This window comes from Elephantulus edwardii, unplaced genomic scaffold (genome assembly GCF_000299155.1).
Source record: "Elephantulus edwardii isolate Elephantulus edwardi_28Jun2011 unplaced genomic scaffold, EleEdw1.0 scaffold00055, whole genome shotgun sequence".
Classification (NCBI taxonomy): domain Eukaryota; kingdom Metazoa; phylum Chordata; class Mammalia; order Macroscelidea; family Macroscelididae; genus Elephantulus; species Elephantulus edwardii.
This window is the reverse complement of record NW_006399805.1, coordinates 6,805,366-6,816,651: the sequence shown is the minus strand read 5'-3', so window position 1 is coordinate 6,816,651 and position 11,286 is coordinate 6,805,366.

Genomic DNA, 11,286 nt, shown 5'->3' with positions numbered 1-11,286 from the left:
GCATCTGGTGGATTTGAACCGTGTACCTCTGGGATTGCAGTGCAGTGTCTTGCCACTAGGCCACCAGAGCTCCCAGTTTTATTATTATTTTTGTGTGTGTACCATCAAATCTGATCTGACTGGTTTAAGACGAGATTGCCCCTCCTTCTACGGCAGAGCATCTGGTGGATTAGAACCACGTACCTCTGTGATTGCAGTGCAGCTTCTTGCTCCTAGGCCACCAGAGCTCCCTGATACCAGACTTTTCTAATGCAACATGTCTTTTGATTTCTTGACTGTTAGTATCGATGGTGTTTATTATGTTTCCAATCAAGATATGGTTCTTTCTCATCTTTACAATGTTCTTTTCATTTTCATTATGTGGTTGTTTTACTTAGTAAACCACAAAATTGTATGATGTAACAATCAATCAGTAGATCAACTGATAGATAATTCTGGACAGAAACGAACATAAAACATTGTAGAACCTTATAAGAAAGTTCCTCAATGCTGACATTTGAAATGACTTCTTAAAATTGTCCAGTAGCCTGCATTGTTGGGGAAGAGTAAAGCCAGGATCTAGCATGCATATAGGATCTATGATTCAAAATATAAACTGGTATAAAGTACATGTAAATGTGCACAGACCAGCATTCCCACAGTGCAAAGTTCACTTAACGTGTTATTGCTGTTGTTGGGTGCTTTCAAGTCAATCATTAGTGACCTTGTGAACAGCCCTACACTATACCATCCTCTCCATGTTTAATATACTTGAGCAAAGTGCAGTCACTGTGTCAATGCATGTAGCTGAGGCTCTTTCTCTCTTTTGCTGACCCTCCACCTTTCCCGGTATGATGTCTTTCTCCAAGGACTGGAGTCTCCTAACAACGTGCCCAAAGTATGTGAGCTGATATGTCACCATCCCTGCCTCTCAGAGACACCCTGGTAGCAGTTTATCCAAGATATGGTTGCTCTTTGGGATATCTTTTGTCCATGGGATATCCAGTCCTCTTCTCTAACACCATAACTCAAAGGCCTCGGTTCTTCTGTCGTCCTTCTTCATGACCCAACTTTCAGATGCAAAGCAAGTAACTGAAAAGACCATGGCTTGAAACAGGTACACTCCAAAATGGTTTCAAATAGCCTGCCGTTAGTTGCCACTCATTTAATTGTAACTCATGTTGAGCTTCTGTATAGCAGAAAACAGCAGAGATGCCCAGTCCTGGGAGGAGTTATTCACTGGGTAATTTTCAGAAGTAGATGGCCAGGCAGTTCTTCCTAGTTAATTCTTGTATTGGCTCACAGAGCGACACTCATTTCCTCATTCGCTAATGGGCTAAGTCCAGGATGAGACCTCATGTTCACATAATGCTAACAGATCCTCCACTGCTTCGAATGAAAAGTCAAGTCAGTCTCTTTTGCAAGGAATAGTAATAGTAACCAAAATATCCCAAAATGAAACAAGAGCCGGCAGACCTCTGCTTGGTAAGGGCGAGGGGTGGGAGGGAAAACTTTGATACACGGGCTAAAAAAACCCCCACAAAAATTAAGTGAATGAATCCCAAGGTGTATTCATGAAGCATCTGAGGTGACATGAGACCCAGTTCTCCTCGCTTTAAAAATTCGCGGACTTGAATATCTCCTCACTTGCCATTTTTAGCTGAGAAGGCTATCCTATTTGCAGGGAACTTGCTTATATGAACAGTCTTGCATTTGTCACTTAAATAAGACCCTCTATCACTTTCCCTGAGTTGATTAGTAACTGCCATGCATAAAACCAGCACAAAGAAGAAGAAGAAGGGGGTGGAATATAAATGTTCAGCGGCAACACTGCGTGGTGGGCAGAGGTGAGAAGAGGATACGAAGCGTTTGTGTGGTCGTCAGGAGGCACGAATGTGGGTCAGTTCACCTCGGGAGCCGTGGCCTCTCACCCAGAGCCACATCTCTCTGTGTATGTGCGTGTTTATGTTTTTTTCTTGTAAGTGTAATCCCTCTGAATCTTTCTGTTGGGGAGGCATCAGCTGCTCGTATCCTAAAATACAGTACCACTATTTTGCTTCATGTCTCTAAAACCAAGCCCTTCCCTGAAAAGACTTCCTCAGCACCCAGCTATTCTCTTACCATAAAGAGATTGTATTTCAGGAAGGGGGACAATTCACAAGGAGTTCCCCAGATGGAAAAGCAAATGAAGAAAGAGGCGACAAGAAGGAGGGCAGATTCCAGTTCTGTAAATAGACTCGCCCCTACACGGAAAACACTTTTCACAGCTATCAGTTGCAGACATGGGGCCGCTGAGAAAGCATTTTTATCAAGGCAGAGGCAAGAGCCTATCTGCTGTTGGGAGGATGGGTTGTTGTTAGGCGCTTCGAGTCAACTCACAGCAAACCTAGGAACAACAGATCAAAACTGGGCTGCGATATGAGGGATGTTGTACTTGGTTTTGGGTGCTGTTGAGTCAAGTACAATGAACAACAGATCTGAACCCTGTCCGGTATGCGCTAGCCTCATCATCTCCGATGTATTTGCTGCTGTCATATAAGGGATATGAGGCATGAGAAGAAAGGATTGGACACATCTGGTGGAAAAGGCGGAAAACAGAGTCAGAGAGGAAAGAGCTTGAAGGAAATAAATGGAAAAGCTGGTTATGCAGTACTTAGGAAGTGATTAGGAAGATGAGTAGAAAAGAGTTTCCACTTACTCTCAGGCTTGAGAAGCCCGTTAGACTCAGAATTACTATTTTTCTCTGACCACACGTGCAATAACCACAGTCAGTTACGTTATAGTGTCTATTCTAACATTGATCTTGAAGTCTCAGGTAAATCATTCAGCTCTTCTCTGTTTTCTTATCATCAGATGATAAAGGGTAATGGTCTGAAATTTCCTTTCTCTGTCTCTCTCACTCCATTTCTCCACCTCCAATTAGAGAAATCACAGTAGGACTGCTCCACCAACATTCTCAGCCTGGGACTAGCCTGTCATAACTGAGCTCTCCTCTCCAGAGGTGGGAGACCCAGGGTGGCCGTGCTTCTCGGGTGTGGCCTATAAGGAGGTCTCACCCCCTCCAGCCTCACCTGACAGTGGGCCAATAGACCTGGTGCCATCACAGTATTGCTAAAGGAGATGAAAATATACAATTAAGAATCTCTGATCAGTCTTTTTAACACGACAGTATCAAGTCACCAAGGAGTCTCTAGGCCAGCAAGGTTTAAATCCTTCTTACCTATAGTTGTTGTTGTTGTGGTTGTGTACAGTCAAATTGGAACTGGCCCATAGCAGACCCTCCAGCTAGTTTTCAGAAGAAATAAATCACAGGAGAGAAGATTGCTCATTTTCTCCTGTGGAGAAGCTGATGGATTTGATATCTGCTCCTTGGAAGCCAGGATTCTGAAGCTCCATCTGACATATTTTGGGCATGTTGCAAGGATGGACCAGTCTTTGGAGAGGGACATTGTGCTTGGAAGGGTGGAGGGACAGCGCAAGAAAGGAAGACCCTGGATTAGACGGATTGACTCAGTGACTAGGATCGTGGGGGTAGGTGTGTCAGAGATGCTAAGAATGGCTCAGGATCGAGGAGGGTTCAGAGTTGTACATGGGATCACTGAGTCACAAGTGACTTGATGGCACATAGCAACAACAACTTCTGCGTTTTGGCAACACAATTCCTTACCACTAAGCCCCAGAGCTCCCTACAGCACTGTAGAGTAGGGTGGGTCCTATTTCAATATGAGTGTTTTCTTTTCAAAAGAGGAGAAGGGACAGAGAGGCAGAGGCGGAACCTGTACTGACAGAGCTAGAAGTCAAGGAGTGTTCTCACCACGTACCACCACCAGCCTTGAGCAGGAGCTGAGAGGGAGCCATGGGCCTCCAGAGCGCACAGGAAGAACTCGACTGCTGACTCCTCAATTTCACTTTCCCACCCTAGAGAACCATGACACAATAAATCTCTGTTTTATGAGCCACCTACTTGGGATATTCTGGGATGGCAGTCTAAGACACAGAGACAGAGGATAATCAAAAGCACATCATTCCCCACTTGGAGACAGTTTTATTGGCTATAAAATGAGGAATTTGGACTTTAAAGCCCTTTTCACGTTTGGCATTCTGTGCTTCTGGGAAATTCTTATAGAATGTTGTTTTGTGATTTCACTTTCATTGACTCTTGCAAATGAGAACAACCAGCTCATTCAAATATTAATCTACCTAGAGTATGTAATTAATTTACCTGTAGAAATAATGCAAATGAAATAAGAACACAATAAGCACAGTTATTTCTCATCTTCTTGCCGACCAAGAAGATATCAGTGACAGGAAATGCTACCTTAGTGAAAGAGCATCTTTTGACAGGGTCACGATTTATAACATACACCTTAGGTAAGTCAACACCAAGCAAGGAGAGCTGAACTTTGTTATTATTATGATTGCTGTTTCCACATTTGAGGATGTTTTTCATTGGCCTCTATCCCCACAGCTTGGAAGATTTAACCACATGTTACAAAGATGATAAGGGGGTGTAAGAAGAGCTTGTGAACGTTTTACATTAAAGGAATCTCCCAGATTATAAACCAGGCTTGTTTCTAAATATGTCTTTAAATTGAACGTGCTAGGGACAGTTCTTACCTATTGCCAGTTAGTCAAGCGTTTCTCTCATTTGTGGCGCATGGTGACTGCTACAAAGGGCTTAGACACAGCTGTGTGAGGATGGTTCCAGATTGGGGGCGGGGGTGAGGGGACAGTGGTTCTTTTGTGTATTGTCACTATGAGTTGGGAACTTCTTGACAGCACCTAACAACAGCATAGTATGGCATAGTGTATTTTTCTATGCATAAATAAGCATTAAATGCACACAGACATATTAGCACATCTTAAACATAGTATGGTAATAAAATAAAATTAATGTTTTCAAGCACATCTCAAAGTAGTTCCCACTTGTTATCATGAACCATCATACATACCTCAAATTTTTAATACACTAAGCTTCAGGTTTCTGTAAACTAGAGTTGGTTTTTAACAAATGTTATTACCTACCATCAAGTCAGACCCAACTCATAGAGTCAGTAGAGGCAGTAAATTGCACAAGAGGAGAGTGCCCATCTTTCTACCTTAAAGAAGCTGGTGGATTTGAACAGCCTGACTCCAGGTGGGCAGTGCAACTGCTTACCACTAAGCCACCATCGTAACTTAGAACTGCCTGGGTTGCTTTGCCCTAGAATGGAGCTAAGAGCTCAGAATCCTGCTCCCTTGTGGAAAATAACCCTGAGTACAGGTTCCTTTTTCCAGTGTGTAGACAACAACATTTGGGATTGAGTTTGTGTGTGAAAGAGGTACCATTTCAAATGGCTTTTCTTTCACTGCCTGTTTCTTCTCCATGAGATAATACAAATAGCAGAGATTGGGAGCCTAAAATCCCCAAATCTGAGCGAGTCCTGAGTCTACCACCCTGTGGTTGCTTGAGTTTGACAGTTAACCTCTGTGAACACCAGTGTGTCTATGACTTACATCCGTGACATAATCCACCCAGGGCCAAACTGTCTTGCTGAAAGAGGTATTAGAGCCACGTGGACTTTGTAAAATGGAAAGTGTTAGGTACATTTCCATTTCTGTAGGTAATAAAGGTGATAGAATGAAAAAGTTCTTTTTTTTTTTTTTTAGCTAAATTAGGTATTTTAAGGTGTGCATCAGGAAAGGTGTGCACTAGGGTCCTATCTTTTCTCCATAGCTATTCAATCTGTATGTCGAGCAAACCATTCAAGAAGGCGAGCTCCATGACGAAGAATGTGGCATCAGGACAGGAGGAAGACTCATAAATAACTGCATTATGAGCATAACGCAGCTTTGCTTGCTGCAAGTGAAGAGGGTGTGAAACATTACTGCAGTTGATCAAAGACTTTATAGCCTTCAATATTAATTACATCTAAATATCAAGAAAACAAAACGTGAGAGATCAGGGTGGGCGGAGATTGAAGCTATCAATGATTTCATCTTACTTAGGTCCACAAGCAACACCCATGGTAATAGCAGTTAAGAAATCAAAAGATGAGTTGCATTGGAAAAAAGCTGATGGACTTCTAAATAGATTTGAAATAAAGAACTTTTAGATGAATTTTTGAATAACAAAATTATCTGTAATTTTCCTATCCTCCCTTTAATTTGTTCAATATTAACAATATAACAAAAATCACCTTTGCTAAGATAAACACATTGTCTCAAATGAGCTCAAAAGTGACAGGCTGTGTTGTATGTGGTGAAACCATACGGAATTGGCATAGCTGTATGACATTTTCACTTCCTCTCTTACAATACTGTGCTCTCCTATTCTTTCCCCACAAAACACCTTGTTGCACATAAGTCAGAGTCAAAGTCACTGCTGTGAGTTGTTTCTGACTCCATGACCTTCCTCTGAGCCTCTGAGGCTGCATATCACATGGAAGGCGATATTCCATCATTCTACCTTGAAGCCACTGAGGGATTCAAACCAGCAAAGTCACGGGGCCTTTGGGTTAGCAAAACAACATGTGTGACACGCTGCGCCACCAGAGAAGACTGTTCTCAAAAAGCATTCTTCCTGCACCCCCCCAGGCATTTGCATATAATTCTGGTCTGTACAGGACAATTACTCCCCATTGTCACATGTTGAAAACATTCTTTAAATTACATGTATAATCTATAGTAACAAAGCAATCATCTTTTTCTCTTTGAAGTGGATCAATTAACATCATACTAGAACCAAAGAGAATAACAGATGCCTCCTACGCTGTCGCTAAGCTGACACTGTGTAGTCAGAGAGAAAAGCCACCAGCAAGAGAAGCAAGGAAGGGGACAAGGAGTGAGGTCATGACAGAGAGGGAGCAATGGCGGTGTGAGCAAATCTGAGGGTCTGGAAAGTAATAATATAAAAGCGCATTTGGGTGGGAATTGGAGGAATCAATGGCCAGTCCAGTCCCTCTAGGACCCAGCATCATTTGTGTCTTCTGTTATCAGCCTAAACCTCCAGGAAATCCTAGAGACACAGAACAGCATCCTCTAGGTCGCCAAAGAAGTCCAGGTCCCCAGACACACTGGACTAAATATCTGAAACCTCTCCCAATGACATCAAGATCCGTCCTTGCACTCTCTCCTAACATCCTGCACTTCCATTCACGGTGGGGTGTTGTCTGACTCAGAGGGACCCTGTGAACGACAGATCTGAACCTCACCTCACTCTGAACCACTCTCGGCATCTCTGAGATGCTCAAGCTCATTGCTACAGTCACCCTGTCAATCCTGAGGGTCTTCCTTGCTTTCTCTGACCTTGCACCTTTCACACGATGATACTTGTTTTGGTTGGGGTTTTTTTTCCCCCCCAAGAACTGATCCCTCCTGACAACGTCTTGCAGCTATTTTGGTTCACGGACATGCCCAAGAACCAAAACAGGGCTTTGCGTCTATTTCGCCTGAGTTTTAAACCATCTCAAGAATAGATTTAATGTTTTGAACATTAATTATCAAAGACTAGATGAATGGTGAGATGATATGAAGGATTTAATCCATAAGAAAACTAAAGGTCATTACAAAGACAAGGAGAAAAGAAGGCTAGACTAGATGTCAGAAGAGCCTCTAAAAACTGTATTAGAATGTAAAGAGGCCAAAATAAGGAGAAGAAATGCTCATGTAAAATAGGTAAACAGAAGATTTCAAAGAGCAGTTTAAGAAGATAGTGAAGTATCATAACGAAACATGCAAAGAGCTGGAGTGAGAAAATCAAAAGGGATGAATACTCTCGCCATTCCTAAAGCTGAAAGAATCAAAGAACTTTCCTTTTAGAATATTTCTATTTTAGGCTTATAATTATACACATGGTTATCTCTATAATATATGTGTTGCTGACTGGACTAAAAGGAGCCCTAGTGGCACAGGTGCCTAATCACATGGATGGTAACTGAAACGTCAATGGTTCAAACCCATCCATTGTTCCATGGAAGAAAGATGTGGCGATCTGCTTCTGTGACAATGACCACCTCGCAAACCCTCCAGGGAAGTTCTCTTCTTTCACACAGAGTCATCGTGAGTTAAAAATCAAATACAAGGCACGTGTACTAGCCCCTCAGTGTGCCCTGCTGTGGTGGTCTGCATCCTGCAGTGGTACTAGATGTTACACCACCAGTATTTCAAATACCAACAGTATCACCCATGATGGACTGGTTCTAGCAGAGCTTCCAGCCTGAGACAGACTGGGAAGAAATGCCTGGCTACCTACTTCCCAAAATTAGTCAATGAAAGCCCATATATGGGCCATATTTGTGATAGTGGTAGGAGATGGCACAAACATGCCAGTGATTATGTAGATCATACCATAAATATGCCATAGATGGCACAGGGCCAGGCCATGCTTCATTCCATACATAATGAGACCACCATGAAGCCAAACTCAAGAGCACCTAACAGGAACAAGTATATAGGTCTGTTCAATAACAACAACAACAACAAATTGTTTTGGTACCATGTGTTCAATTAGTGTTTGCTGAATAAATAAATGTGTGATCTGGATGCTATTCTTCCACTTCCCAGGAGACTTGTCTCTTCTGCTTGACTTTGGTGGGTTGTTTTTTTTTCTCCTGTCTGTTTTTCACTAAATTCACTATTTGTGTGATGTTGAGCTGCCTGCGACTCATAGCAGTCCGATGTACAACAACCCTAAATCCTGCTCTATCTTGTGCCAATCTTATTGTCTCTCACACCCCCACCCCCATTACCCCAGTCACTAAATCAATCCATTTCATCAAGGCTCTTCCTCTCCTGTGCTGTCCCTCCACCTTCCCAAGCATGACATCCCTCTCCAAGGACTGACCCCACCTTGCAACATGTCCAAAGTATGTCAGATGATGCTGCAGAATCCCTGCCTCCTGGTTTCACCCTCTCTAGGACGAACCTGTTTGTTCTCTTAGCAGTCCATGGTATATTCAATACTCTTCTCCAACACCACAGCTCAAAAGCATCAAAAACCATTCTGACTAGTAATCAAGAGGATGTGAGCAACAGTGGAGAGAAGATGAGATAGAAGATGGCAGGTCCCACCCTACCACAAAGTAGAGGTCCAACACTGTTCTTCAAGTTGTGGTACCTGGTTCACAGGATGAATGTCATTTGGGAGTTCCTTAGAAGTGAAAAAGCATGAGTGTCACCCAACACCAACCAAATTATAATCATCATTTTCACAACGTCTTCAGGGTTGTCACGTGTCCACTAATATTCAAGAAATATTAGGCTAATAAGCAGACATTACTTGGGAAAGGGGACTTTGAAGGATAGTCAGAGCTCAGCAAGAAGAAGGAGAATATGTTGTGTTATGGAGATGCTTGCTAGGATCTCTGAGCAGCTGCAGGATCTGGAAGGGTGTGCATCCTAGAGGAGACTCCTTTCCTTCCTTCCTTCCTTCCTTCCTTCCTTCCAAGACAGGTGGTAGCTCAGTGGTGGAATTATTACCTTCAGCTGAATTCAACTGACAGTTTCATTTGCACACCACCACCTATATGTCAGTAGGGACATGGTGCTATCACACTGAGCAAGTCGCATGGACCAAGACATTTTCATGTTTTCTTTCTTTCTGTTCATTTTGTTTTGTAAATCCATGCCACATGGTACACAGAATGAGTAATGAAATGGATAAATGTATACATAAGTAAATCAGATTCCTGAATTTCCAAAACTTAAATAATATTATTCTTCTCTAAGAAGATCAGGTATAGATAGTAGATTAGATAGATAGATAGATAGATAGATAGATAGATAGATAGATAGATAGATAGATAGAGAAAGGTCACCTAGAAGCTGGGCAACATTCTGCGCAAATGCATCCCTTGGGAAACATTCCAATGCTGCAGCCAATCAGAAGAGAGCATGACCACCAGCCACTTTCTGCTTAATGCCAGACATGACACAACTCATTTAAAGGGTCCTGGGTAGCTCCATACATGGGAATGAGCAGGGGGCATTTAATGAATGTCCACTACAGGGAGCTGACCACCAAAAAGAGAGAGCTGACTAATGAATAGAAAAACTTACATCCCTCCCCACACACATAAAACCTTTGTTGCAACTTACCCATGTCCGACTTCCCACAGCTTGGGCGTGTGAAACTTGCCTGAGAGCTGATAATAAATTCTTCTGTTTTACTTCATCTGGTTCTCTGCCTTTTTGCCTTTCTGATAGATGATAGATAGATAGATAGATAGACAGACAGACAGACAGACGGACAGGTGAATGGACAGATGGATGGAGAGAGAGAATGTATATGTGCATATACAAATAGATGTGTGTGAATCTAAAGAAAGAACATACTTCCATACATACATATATATATGCACACAGAGTGCCATGCATATATTTATATTTAAATTTATATAAAAGATGCATATATTATGGAAATAAGCATACAGAAGCAAGAATTTTTTGTCCCTCATAAATGTCTTTAGAATAGACTAATAGGGCTCACTTCAGAATGATACCAAAACCGCATGATTCCAAAACAAGACAAATTAAACTCATGAGCAGGTCTGCGCTCTATCCATTTTAAACAATTTAACACTCGTTCAAAAGCTAGGCTGTGTCTAGGTTAATTTCACTGACCCCTTTGCACGTTCTTCTGAATGCAAAGTACAGAATTAACCGGAATTGCTGCTTTATTTTGCTCCACCTGCATCTACCTCCTGCTGACAGGGCCAGGCCGCCCCAGGGAAGCACTTTACAACGTTTGTGTGTAAAATCTTCAAACAAAACAAGGATCAGGACTCCACCAAGCAACCCTTCCCTGTTGCATCTGCTTCTCCTGCGCTTGGTTTGCCCTTCTTATTTGGTATAGTTTTAATCTGTATCTATAATCATCCTATTTAACATTTAAAAAATTTATCTCACATGTGTAGCCAGATTGCAAATATTCATCAAGTGCATCTTATAAAGCTTAGCCCTGTGGTTGGCCCTGGATATATATACCCAGATGAAAAGTTTTAATGAGTTATTTAGTTATTATTAAAAAGAAAAAACATACACACTGCAAACGGTCAAATAGAATCAAATTAAGAATCAAATCATATCATTTTTCGTGGAGTCAATTCTGACTCACAGTGAATCTAGATGACAGATCAAGGTTTCCTTGGTTGTGATCTTTACAAAAAGTTCACCAAATCTTTTATCTTTTTTTTATTAATTTTAATGAAAATTTATAGAGACTTTGGATTTCCATTCATTCATTGTTGCACTTTTCTCCCCTCCGAGCCCTCCCCCCAGTACACTCTTCTCTTTGAAAAGTAAAAGAAAAGTTCCCCCATTATTTTA